Genomic DNA, 14,275 nt, shown 5'->3' with positions numbered 1-14,275 from the left:
GAGGTGATCCCGTTAATCAAATGACAACTCATGTCTATGGCTAGGAAACATAACCATCTTTGATTAACGAGCTAGTCAAGTAGAGGCATACTAGTGACACTCTGTTTGTCTATGTATTCACACATGTATTATGTTTCCGGTTAATACAATTCTAGCATGAATAATAAACATTTATCATGATATAAGGAAATAAATAATAACTTTATTATTGCCTCTAGGGCATATTTCCTTCAGTCTCCCACTTGCACTAGAGTCAATAATCTAGTTCACATCGCCATGTGATTTAACATGAATAGTTCACATCACCATGTGATTAACACCCATAGTTCACATCGTCATGTGACCATCACCCAAAAGGTTTACTAGAGTCAGTAATCTAGTTCACATCGCTATGTGATTAACACCCAAAGAGTACTAAGGTGTGATCATGTTTTGCTTGTGAGATAATTTTAGTCAACGGGTCTGTCACATTCAGATCCGTAAGTATTTTGCAAATTTCTATGTCTACAATGCTCTGCATGGAGCTACTCTAGCTAATTGCTCCCACTTTCAATATGTATCTAGACCGAGACTTAGAGTCATCTAGATTAGTGTCAAAACTTGCATCGACGTAACTCTTTACGACGAACCTTTTGTCACTTCCATAATCGAGAAACATATCCTTATTCCACTAAGGATAATTTTGACCGCTGTCCAGTGATCTACTCCTAGATCACTATTGTACTCCCTTGCCAAAATCAGTGTAGGGTATACAATAGATCTGGTACACAGCATGGCATACTTTATAGAACCTATGGCCAAGGCATAGGGAATGACTTTCATTCTCTTTCTATCTTCTGCCGTGGTCGGGTTTTGAGTCTTACTCAATTTCACGCCTTGTAACACAGGCAAGAACTCTTTCTTTGACTGTTCTATTTTGAACTACTTCAAAATCTTATTAAGGTATGTACTCATTGAAAAAAACTTATCAAGCGTCTTGATCTATCTCTATAGATCTTGATGCTCAATATGCAAGCAGCTTCACCGAGGTCTTTCTTTGAAAAACTCCTTTCAAACACTCATTTATGCTTTGCAGAATATTTCTACATTATTTCCGATCAACAATATGTCATTCACATATACTTATCAGAAATGTTGTAGTGCTCCCACTCACTTTTTTTGTAAATACAGGCTTCACCGCAAGTCTGTATAAAACTATATGCTTTGATCAACTTATCAAAGCGTATATTCCAACTCTGAGATGCTTGCACCAGTCCATTGATGGATCGCTGGAGCTTGCATATTTTGTTAGCACCTTTAGGATTGACAAAACCTTCTGGTTGTATCATATACAACTCTTCTTTAATAAATCCATCAAGGAATGCAGTTTTGTTTATCCCTTTGCCAGATTTCATAAAATGCGGCAATTGCTAACATGATTCGGACAGACTTAAGCATAGATACGAGTGAGAAACTCTCATCGTAGTCAACATCTTGAACTTGTCGAAAACCTTTTTGCGACAATTCTAGCTTTGTAGATAGTGACACTACTATCAGCGTCCGTCTTCCTCTTGAAGATCCATTTAATCTCAATGGCTCGCCGATCATTGGGCAAGTCAATCAAAGTCCATACTTTGTTCTTCATACATGGATCTCATCTCAGATTTCATGGCCTCAAGCCATTTTGCGGAATCTGGGCTCACCATCGCTTCTTCATAGTTCGTAGGTTCGTCATGGTCTAGTAACATAACCTCCAGAACAGGATTACCGTACCACTCTGGTGCGGATCTTACTCTGGTTTACCTACGAGGTTTGGTAGTAACTTGATCTGAAGTTACATGATCATCATCATTAACTTCCTCACTAATTGGTGTAGAAGTCACAGGAACAGATTTCTGTGATCCAATAAGGGAGCAGGTACAGTTACCTCATCAAGTTCTACTTTCCTCCCACTCACATCTTTCGAGAGAAACTCCTTCTCTAGAAAGGATCCATACTTAGCAACGAATGTCTTGCCTTCGGATCTGTGATAGAAGGTGTACCCAACTGTCTCCTTTGGGTATCCTATGAAGACACATTTCTCCGATTTAGGTTTGAGCTTATCAGGATGAAACTTTTTCACATAAGCATCGCAACCCCAAAATTTTAAGAAACGACAACTTTGGTTTCTTGCCAAACCACAGTTCATAAGGCGTCGTCTCAACGGATTTTGATGGTGCCCTATTTAACGTGAATGCAGCTGTCTCTAATGCATAACCCCCAAAACGATTAGTGGTAAATTGGTAAGAGACATCATAGATTGCACTATATCCAATAAAGTACGGTTATGACGTTCGGACACACCATTATGCTGTGGTGTTCCAGGTGGCATGAATTTGTGAAACTATTCCACATTGTTTTAACTGAAGGCCAAACTCGTAACTTAAATACTCTTCTCCACGATCAGATCGTAGAAACTTTATTTTCTTGTTACGATGATTTTCTGCTTCACTCTGAAATTATATGAACTTTTCAAATGTTTCAGACTCTTGTTTCATTAAGTAGATATACCCATATCTGCTCAAATCATCTGTGAAGGTCAGAAAATAATGATACCTGCTACGAGCCTCAATATTCATCGGACCACATACATCTGTATGTATGATTTCCAACAAATCTGTTGCTCTCTCCATAGTTCCGGAGAACGGCGTTTTAGTCATCTTGCCCATGAGGCACGGTTCGCAAGCATCAAGTGATTCATAATCAAGTGATTCCAAAATCCCATCAGTATGGAGTTTCTTCATGCGCTTTACACCAATATGACCTAAACGGCAGTGCCACAAATAAGTTGCACTATCATTATTAACTTTGCATCTTTTGGCTTCAATATTATGAATATGTGTATCACTACGATCGAGATCCAACAAACCATTTTCGTTGGTGTGTATGACCATAGAAGGTTTTATTCATGTAAACAGAACAACAATTGTTCTCTAATTTAAATGAATAACCGTATTGCAATAAACATGATCAAATCATATTCATGCTCAACGCAAACACCAAATAACACTTATTTAGTTTCAACACTAATCCCGAAAGTACAGGGAGTGTGCGATGATGATCATATCAATCTTGGAACTACTTCCAACACACATCGTTACCTCGCCTTTTACTAGTCTCTGTTTATTCTGCAACTCCCGTTTTCGAGTTACTACTCTTTAGCAACTGAACCAGTATCAATTACCGAGGGGTTGCTATAAACACTAGTAAAGTACACATCAATAATCTGTATATCAAATATACCTTTGTTCACTTTTACTAGTCTCTGTTTATTCTGCAACTCCCGTTTCGAGTTACTACTCTTAGCAACTGAACCAGTATCAATTACCGAGGGGTTGCTATAAACACTAGTAAAGTACACATCAATAATCTGTATATCAAATATACCTTTGTTCACTTTGCCATCCTTCTTATCCACCAAATAGTTGGGGTAGTTCCGCTTCTAGTGACCAGTCCCTTTGCAGTAGAAGCACTTAGTCTCAGGCTTAGGACCAGACTTAGGCTTCTTCACTTGAGCAGCAACTTGCTTGCCGTTCTTCTTGAAGTTCCCCTTCTTCCCTTTGCCCTTTTCTTGAAACTAGTGGTCTCGTCAACCATCAACACTTGATGTTTTTCTTGATTTCTACCTTCGTCGATTTCAGCATCACGAAGAGCTCGGGAATTACTTTCGTCATCCCTTGCATACTATAGTTCATCACGACGTTCTACTAACTTGGTGATGGTGACTAGAGAATTCTGTCAATCACTATTTTATCTGGAAGATTAACTCCCACTTGATTCAAGCGATTGTAGTACCCAGACAATCTGAGCACATGCTCACTAGTTGAGCGATTCTCCTCCATCTTTTAGCTATAGAACTTGTTGGAGACTTCATATCTCTCAACTCGGGTATTTGCTTGAAATATTAACTTCAACTCCTGGAACATCTCATATGGTCCATGACGTTCAAAACGTCTTTGAAGTCCCGATTCTAAGCCGTTAAGCATGGTGCACTAAACTATCAAGTAGTCATCATATTGAGCTAGCCAAACGTTCATAACGTCTGCATCTGCTCCTGCAATAGGTCTGTCACCTAGCGGTGCATCAAGGACATAATTTTTCTGTGCAGCAATGAGGATAATCCTCAGATCACGGATCCAATCCGCATCTTTGCTACTAACATCTTTCAACATAATTTTCTCTAGGAACATATAAAAAATAAAACAGGGAAGCAACAACGCGAGCTATTGATCTACAACATAATTTGCAAAATACTATCAGGACTAAGTTCATGATAAATTTAAGTTCAATTAATCATATTACTTAAGAACTCCCACTTAGATAGATATCCCTCTCATCATCTAAGTGATTACGTGATCCAAAGCAACTAAACCATGTCCGATTAACACGTGAGATGGAGTAGTTTCAATGGTGAACATCACTATGTTGATCATATCTACTATATGATTCACGCTCGACCTTTCGGTCTCTGTGTTCCGAGGCCATATCTGTATATGCTAGGCTCGTCAAGTTTAACCTGAGTATTCCGCGTGTGCAACTGTTTTGCACCCGTTGTATTTGAACGTAGAGCCTATCACACCCGATTAACACGTGGTGTCTCAGCACGAAGAACTTTTGCAACGGTGCATACTCAGGGAGAACACTTTTATCTTGAAATTTTAGTGAGAGATCATCTTATAATGCTACCGTCAATCAAAGCAAGATAAGATGCATAAAGGATTAACATCACATGCAATCAATATAAGTGATATGATATGGCCATCATCATCTTGTGCTTGTGATCTCCATCTCCGAAGCACCGTGCTCGTGATCTCCATCTCCGAAGCACCGTCATGATCACCATCGTCACCGGCTCGACACCTTGATCTCCATCGTAGTATCGTTGTCGTCTCGCCAACTTATTGCTTTTACGACTATCGCTACCGCTTAGTGATAAAGTAAAACTATTACATGGTGATTGCATCTCATACAATAAAGCGACAACCATATGGCTCCTGCCAGTTGCCGATAACTCGGTTACAAAACATGATCATCTCATACAACAAATTATATCACATCATGTCTTGACCATATCACATCACAACATGCCCTGCAAAAACAAGTTAGACGTCCTCTACTTTGTTGTTGCAAGTTTTACGTGGCTGCTACGGGCTTAGCAAGAACCGTTCTTACCTACGCATCAAAACCACAACGATAGTTTGTCAAGTTGGTGCTGTTTTAACCTTCGCAAGGACCGGGCGTAGCCACACTCGGTTCAACTAAAGTGAGAGAGACAGACACCCGCCAGTCACCTTTAAGCAACGAGTGCTCCGAACGGTGAAACCAGTCTCGCGTAAGCGTACGCGTAATGTCGGTCCGGGCCGCTTCATCTCACAATACCGCTGAACCAAAGTATGACATGCTGGTAAGCAGTATGACTTATATCGTCCACAACTCACTTGTGTTCTACTCGTGCATAGCATCAACGCATAAAACCAGGCTCGGATGCCACTGTTGGGGAACGTAGTAATTTCAAAAAATTCCTACGCACACGCAAGATCATGGTGATGCATAGCAACGAGAGGGGAGAGTGTTGTCCACGTACCCTCGTAGACCGACAGCGGAAGCGTTATCACAACGCGGTTGATGTAGTCGTACGTCTTCACGATCCGACCGATCAAGTACCGAACGCACGGCACCTCCGAGTTCTACACACGTTCAGCTCGATGACGTCCCTCGAACTCCGATCCAGCCGAGTGTTGAGGGAGAGTTTCGTCAGCACGACGGCGTGGTGACGATGATGATGTTCCACCGACGCAGGGCTTCGCCTAAGCTCCGCAACGGTATTATCGAGGTGTAATTTGGTGGAGGGGGGCACCGCACACGGCTAAGAGATCTCAAGGATCAATTGTTGTGTCTATGGGGTGCCCCCTGCCCCCGTATATAAAGGATGGAGGAGGGGAGGCCGGCCAGCCCCTGGGGCGCGCCAGAAGGTTGGAGTCCTACTAGGACTCCCTAGTCCTAGTAGGATTCCTCCTCCCACATGGAATAGGAAAAGGGGAAGGGAAAAAGAGAAGGAAGGAAGGAGGCGCCCCCCTTCCCTAGTCCAATTCGGACCAGACCAAGGGGAGGGGCGCAGCCACCTTTTGAGGCCTTTCTCTCCTTTCCCGTATGGCCCATTAAGGCCCAATACGAATTCCCGTAACTCTCCGGTACTCCGAAAAATACCCGAATCACTCGGAACCTTTCCGAAGTCCGAATATAGTCGTCCAATATATCGATTTTTACGTCTCGACCATTTCGAGACTCCTCGTCATATCCCCGATCTCATCCGGGACTCCGAACTCTTTCGGTACATCAAAACTCAATAAAACTGTCATCGTAACGTTAAGCGTGCGGACCCTACGGGTTCGAGAACTATGTAGACATGACCGAGACACGTCTCCGGTCAATAACCAATAGCGGGACCTGGATGCCCATATTGGCTCCCACATATTCTACGAAGATCTTTATCGGTCAGACCGCATAACAACATACGTTGTTCCCTTTGTCACCGGTATGTTACTTGCCCGAGATTTGATCGTCGGTATCTCGATACCTAGTTCAATCTCGTTACCGGCAAGTCTCTTTACTCGTTCCGTAATACATCATCCCGCAACTAACTCATTAGTCACAATGCTTGCAAGGCTTATAGTGATGTGCATTACCGAGTGGGCCCAGAGATACCTCTCCGACAATCGGAGTGACAAATCCTAATCTCGAAATACGCCAACCCAACAAGTACCTTTGGAGACACCTGTAGAGCACCTTTATAATCACCCATTTACGTTGTGACGTTTGGTAGCACACAAAGTGTTCCTCCGGTAAACGGGAGTTGCATAATCTCATAGTCATAGGAACATGTATAAGTCATGAAGAAAGCAATAGCAACATACTAAACGATCGGGTGCTAAGCTAACGGAATGGGTCAAGTCAATCACGTCATTCTCCTAATGAGGTGATCCCGTTAATCAAATGACAACTCATGTCTATGGCTAGGAAACATAACCATCTTTGATTAACGAGCTAGTCAAGTAGAGGCATACTAGTGACACTCTGTTTGTCTATGTATTCACACATGTATTATGTTTCCGGTTAATACAATTCTAGCATGAATAATAACCATTTATCATGATACAAGGAAATAAATAATAACTTTATTATTGCCTCTAGGGCATATTTCCTTCAGGTAGAAGTAGAGAAAGATCGACATGGAGATGGAGCTACGGCAGTGGAGCAAGCCGGCTCCAAAAGGAAGATGGACTACCTGGGACGTCGGGCTGTAGCTAGAAGGGCGGTTGGTACGCGGCATCGGCCCATACCGCGGTGACCCCCGATTGGGACGCACCGACTGTGGGTTTTCTCCCTTGCCGATGTCGACTGCGTCTACGCAGAACATTGTTCCCTTCCCCCAGCTGCGGGATAAGGCCCGTCGTTCTATGCTTGTGAAGAGAGCAACCTAAGCAAGCAGGCTTGTAGCTTAGGCTCCTGCTAGTGTATACATAGCGGTTTTCTTTTTCTCTCCATGTCAACCATTTTATATTGCGTATGTGTCATTCAAGAGTGAAATGATGGTTGCTTCTTCCGACTAACTTACTGTGTGATTTGACTGCTCCTTAGTGGCCCCTACACGTACTCCCCCTACGTGTATGCAACAGTCACACGTACACATGGACGCAAAAACGCGCGCGACGCCCTAATGCATGCATGTCCGAGCACACGACGGAACACACACGGTCACGCTCAAGTGCTCAACCTACACGTGCATGCACACACATACTCAGTCAGGGTGAGCTAGTGACCGTATAAACACCGGAAAATATATATATTGAGCGCAATGAGCGTATTATGAAGTCCACTGACCGTAATTTTACAAATATACAGTGACAGACAGTGTATTTATCTCGTTTGAAATTAAGACAATATTAACCGGAGAGGAGGCAGTATGGACTAGCATTACTTTGCTGTGTCCCGTCAACTTGCCGAACAAGGAGAAGGTTGCAGGACGGGAGAAGCTTGCGCGCGGTGGCTCGCAGGACAAGGAGAAACTTTTGACTAATGTAAGCTCTCCCTCGCTCAGGCGGTGGACGTGCAACAGTTAATTCGGTGTCAGATTGCCAGAAGCATACACTATACTACTAGTGCTATTATTGTTCGACTTCCCGAATAGGCGAACAGCCAAGCGCAAAGTAAACAGGTCAGCAAACCTTGCGGCACATCTTCGTGCGAACCGTGCGGCGCACCTTCGTGCGAACCGTGCTTGCTGCACTTTGAATGTGGCCGAGAGCTGGCTTGATGAAACACCTCGCTTCCTACTTCTTTTTTTGCGGGGTACCTCGCTTCCTACTGACCAGTGTCTTGGCTGATCGTCCTAAGAATGCTTATATATGAATAAAGCTTTCTCATTTACCCGCAAAAAAGATTAAGCCATAATAACCAGAAAGGAGGGAGTATGGACTAGCACTACTTTTTGGTGTATCCCATCAACTCGCAGAACGAGGAGAAGCTTGCAGGACAAGGTGAAGCTCGCTTACGCCTTTTGACTAATGCAACCTACCCTCGGTGGACATGCATCAGTCCATTCGGTGTCAGATTGTCAAAGGCATACACTGTAGTACCCAACATCCGGAGTACCATCATTGTTCGACTTCACGAAGAGGCGAAGAGCCAAGCGCAGTAGTACGAGTAGTACTACTACTAGAACCGCATGGTGGACCGTCTGTACTCTTATTTTTTTATCTCTGATGAAGTACACGTTTATTCCGGAGAAGGGCGGAAAACGGCAGCCCAACATGTAATGAATGATATCGATCAACCAACCATGCTCGAATATATCTTGGCCTCCGTGCGAGCCCGTCTGTGTGTTCTCGCTCCTCATCTCTCTCAAGGAACGGCGGGTTGGCTCTTTGCTGTCAATTGAGATCGGTTTGCTCACACTCCTGTCCCACATGTCAGTGATATGCCAAGAGGAGTTGCGTTGACCGACTGGCCATACGCGTACTTGGTTTTGCACCTTCATACTACTCCTCCCTCCATCACAGTTTACAGGGCGCGCTTCATTATGATGCATTTCTCTCAATGCATTTCCACCATGAGAGAGACTTTAGACGCGTTTGGTTTAATGCTCAATTAATTAGGGCGTGGTAACCGCAATCAAGTCCACAATTTTCTCTCCATGTACTGTACTACTACGGAGTGGAGTAAGTGCATGCATGTGTGTACCCGGGGTGGAAGCACTGCATGCATGTGTGTACGCATTATTCCCTCTAGTAATAGACGCCGTGCTATAACTACCAATGCTATTTTTCAGGCCGATCGCTAGTCGCCTTGGTCCCACAGATTTTTTTCTTCTGAAGCGCGGTATAAATAGTGACGGATGGAGTAGTATTAGCGGATTCAAAGAAGAGCGTATTGATGGTTGCTTCTTCAGAGCAACTTACAGTGGGAAAGATGGGGTTTATGATTTAACTGCTCATTACTCACTATTAATGCGGCGCAACGACCGGGCTGAGCCTCCCATGCGGTTGTGCACTACCCCCTCGGTTCTTAAATATACTCCGGAGTATTTGTCTTTCTAGAGATTTCAACGAGTGACTACTCAAATATTTGTCTTTTTAGAGATTTCAAATGGACTGGCACATACAGATGTATATAGACATATTTTAGAGTGTAGATTCACTCATTTTGCTCCATATGTAGTCACTTGTTGAAATCTCCAGAAAGACGAATAGAATATTTAGGAACGGAGGGAGTACACATACGAAGCAAAATGAGTGAATCTACACTCTAAAATATGCCCGTTTGAAATTTGTAAAAAGACAAATATTTAGGAATGAAGGAGTATAATTTTGTGCACGGCACATGGACCCGGATGATGAAGAGGCTTCTGGCAATGCTATCAAGCTTCCATCATTTGTTTACATAATTGACGTACTATACAAATAATTTTACAGCGACATGAAATTGTACAATGGTGTGAGCTTTCAGCTTTTGTTTCGCGTGTCTTGCCATCGATGCTCTTTCGGAAACAATAAAAAACTAACTTCCTTGCTAATGCATGTCAATTATTAGTAGATCAGAGCTAATAATTACATCACAACTGAAGACAAAGTTGTGAGAAGGTGTTAAATTAAAATTGATCCATGCTTTCATTGGCAGCAACATCCCCCCAGCTCTGTCTAAATCAACAAGGCATGTTGGGAAAAAAAGTAGCTGTCTGGAGCATGCAACATTCCGATCATTTTGTGCAGTTCCACTAAAATAGAGCTGAGCATCCCTGTTCCAAAGATATTAAGTGTGATTACGATAATAGAGGACTGCTGATGAAACAATAAACACACAAATAGAAGCCGGTCACCTTCGCAGTCTCTCTTAAGACTAACTAGTTGGAGAATATTAGGCTCGGAGTTGGATGAGGAGGATAGAGCAAAACCAATCTCCCTTTGTGCAGTCGCACTGAAATGTAGAGACGTTGCCCGTGTGACATTTTAGTACAACTGCACAAAACCTCTTAAGAAAAAAAGTGATTTGTGCAGTTCACAAAAGGTCGCAATAGCAACGAGTAGAAAGGAAACAATTACTGGCCAATAACAGTTGATGACACATGCGACGACAAAAAAGAAGCATATTCCTTGTCCTAAGGGAAGATAACAACACGGTTGTGTTTGTCTAAAAACGGTGTGAGGACGAGAATGCAATATGGAAAGTACGCCGGATGAGCTACGTTTTGGGCAAAGAACTATGGAAGATCCACATGCAGCGACGTGGGAAGACGGGCAGTGGAGCAAGGCCGGAGGGGATACCTGGAGGTCGTCGGGATGTAACTAGGTGAGCGGCGGCGGGCGGAATCTGCGAGCAGGTGGCGTAGGCCCTGCCGCGCCGGAGCTTGGTCAGAGAGAACGGCGTGTACCGCAGATCGGGACGTGCTGCCTCGGCGCCGTCAAACGGAGAAACGATGCACTTCCTCCCTTTCCCCCGGCGGACGGGATGCGGGCCGGATCAGTGACCAACGGTGAGAGAGAGATGAGGCCACCGCACTCCCTTTCCCCGGCGGACGGGATGCGGCCGGATCAGTGACCAACGGTGAGAGAGAGAGAGGCCACCGCACTCCCTTTCCCCCGGCGGACGGGATGCGGCCGGATCAGTGACCAACGGTGAGAGAGAGAGAGGCCACCGCAGCCTTGTGTGAGATACTCTGAAGAGCGAACAAACCAGGCAGGCAGGCTCCATTGTATATAGTGAGCGGACTACCTTTTTTCTCCATAAAAATCGTTTTATATTCTGTGTACGTGCCATTGAGCGCTATAACTTTATTTAAAAAATAACGCGGCAACGCGTCAAGTCGACTTTGTTTCGTGCACGCGTGGTACACGACCTCCCTTAGGTAAACAAGCCGCTACAGGCGTTCAAATTAGCACGTGGGCTGCCATTTCGTAAAGAAATGAGCTCCACCGTGTACCCGCGCGGGTGTGGCTGGGCACGAAGCGTGAGTACGTGCACGGTGCACCTATTCTCTTCTTGTATACGTACACCACCTACGTGGGGTTGTGTGAGAGAGATACAAACCTAGAGAGATATAGTGTGTGGGTTCTTGAGAGTTTTTGGGGGGGGGGGTCAATCAAAAAATGTAACATATGCAATGTGTGTGAAATAGAGTCCTGGATATAACATATATATAGAGGGGGCGATCCACGAGAAGAGAGTGGAGGTATCATCGGCTTGAGGTGTCCCATAGAATCGAAGAGAGGGATGATGTGTGTGTGTGCGCGCGCGATCGATAAAGAGTGCCATCGAATTTGTGTGTGCCCACGTCAAAGATATAGAGTGGCTGGCCTACTGGAACGTGAGATGGGACATGTGCAGTTTGTCTCTGTGGCATGGATACCTACCTGCAGCACTCGACTATCGGTGTGTGGTGGGGGAAGAGGGAGGCCCAATTAACTATAGAGGTACAATGGCTGGTATATGTGTGGAGGAGGAGAGAGGCCTACCTCATGTATTAAGGAGATCGATCTGCCTCATGTATTAAGGGAGATCGATCGGCATCATGCATATGTGCAGGAGAGGAATAAGGTTTGGGAGAGAGACAGAGCTAGAGTGTTGGAGGGGGTGGTAGTGGAGTTGCTTCTAACAAATGGTGGGATAGGCTTGCTAGACAAACGGAGGGCACGCCCGCAATATCAATAAGAGAGGAGATGGCTGCTTGTTGTCTGTGGCACGTGCGTGTGAGAGACGGGTCAGGAGGCATGCACCGAATGATGAGGGGGGGACGATGTGGCTGTGGTAAGCAGACGTAACTACATAGGAAGATCAATCGCCCTTTGTAGAGAAAGGAGAGACATAACTTGTGAGGTACGTCGATCGATGGGGGGGTAGTTAAAGTCGATCTAGTATATTTGGGAGATCGATCGGTATACATGCATGTGTGTGTTAGAAGCAAATGAGGCACGAGAGAAGGATAGAGAGAGAGGGATGCAGGTGGAAGGTTGGTACGATGAGGCATACTATATCGAGGGGGAGGAGTGTGGGCGAGTACGAGGAACGATGAAAAGGAGTGGTGGGTTGTGAGGGCATGTACCGGTGACAAGAGACAGAGGGGAAGCTTGTGTTTGTGCTAGGCACACCTGGCTAGAGAGGCATATCGTATCCCGATGTGTGCCGCTAAATAAGGAGCTGGGGGGGCCTTACACACACCGTGGTCGTGAACGACCCATAAGAGTGAAAAGGGACCGCGATTTGCGCGATGGGAGCTAGACGAGAATGCTGAGGGAGGGTGAGAGGGATTGCGGGCTGTGTGCATGCACAAGAGAAAGTTATGCCTAGCTACAAGAAATAAGAGGTTTGTGTGGGTGTAAAGATGTAATAGAGATCATATATACCTTCATTATAAAAAGCGAATTCGGATATTTGAAGAATTTATCATAGTGTTTCAAACCGACGCATGTGTGAATATATATAACGGTGATACACATGGTGTGGTTATGAACATGTTATACTACATTTAATATATTTTATCTCTACTCTTATAAAAAACGGAGTTGTTGATGATGGTGTGCCTGCCATCCTGCATTATAGGCCGTCCGATTTATATCTGGCGGATAGCAAGGAAACTATGATGGTTGAAGTTGGCAACAATCATGATTGTAGATTCTTATTGAAATAGAGAAACGAATTCAAATTTAGTTCGAATTGCAGCGGTAGTATAGACATTTGGAATGCACTAAAATGTTGGTATGAGTAGGTTACATGCATTATACAGCAAGCAAAAAATTTAATCGGACATAACATGGATTCATACTCCCTCCTTCCATCTATATAGGGCGTAATGAGATTTTTAAGACCGCCTTTGACTATTGACAAGATTAATAGTACATGACATGCACAATGTGAAAATTATATCATTGAAAGAACCTTTCACAGATGAATTTAACGGTGTGCTTTGTGTAAGTTGCATGTCATATATCATTGCTCTAATATTTGGTCAAAGTTAGCATCGAAAAACGCATTAGGCCCTATATAGATGGAAGGAGGGAGTAGGTTTGAATAGCATTTGTATAGTAAAACGGGGCAAGACTCTCTCTTTGTGTGGTGTGAATAGTTCTATTTTTTTGTTTTCTTTTTGGTTGAGGGAAGTGTGAATTGATTTGGTACGTACATGTGACACCCAAAATTTTATTTGGATTTTTCTTAAAAAATTATTTCACTTCACGGAGGTGATTTAAATTTTCCTTCATAAGAACCCTTCCTTTCAAAATATTTTTTTCTTTATGGCAAGAGTTTTATTTGGATTCCCCCAAGACTTGATTTTGGTCTTGAAGGTTCTTTCTTTTTAATTGGACTCAAACCAAAATACTTTTCACTTGGGAAAAATATCCTTTGAAAATTTCTTTGAAAATGCCCTATGGCTTTTGAAATGATCTTTTTCCACTTTCAACAAATCTCTCTTGCCATGACCTTAGTGCAAATCCACTCCCATCAACCTTTCCTCATCTTTGAATCATGATTTACTTCAAAACCAGCAAGTTGAACCTCTCCATATAAATTTTCCCATTTATTTCTTATCAAAAAACAATTTATGCCTTATATCTTGATCCTTGGAGGTTTACAAAGGAACTACCCCTTCTGCTTTGATTTTTGCCCCCAAAACCATTTCCCTTCCTAGTCCTTTGAACCCTCAACCAAGATCCATGAAGATCCATGGTCTCCAGTTCAAATTTTCAAACTATACTTGCTGCAAGTT

The sequence above is a fragment of the Triticum aestivum genome, chromosome 2D (genome assembly GCF_018294505.1).
Source record: "Triticum aestivum cultivar Chinese Spring chromosome 2D, IWGSC CS RefSeq v2.1, whole genome shotgun sequence".
NCBI classification, from domain to species: domain Eukaryota; kingdom Viridiplantae; phylum Streptophyta; class Magnoliopsida; order Poales; family Poaceae; genus Triticum; species Triticum aestivum.
Note: the sequence above shows the minus strand (reverse complement) of the source record.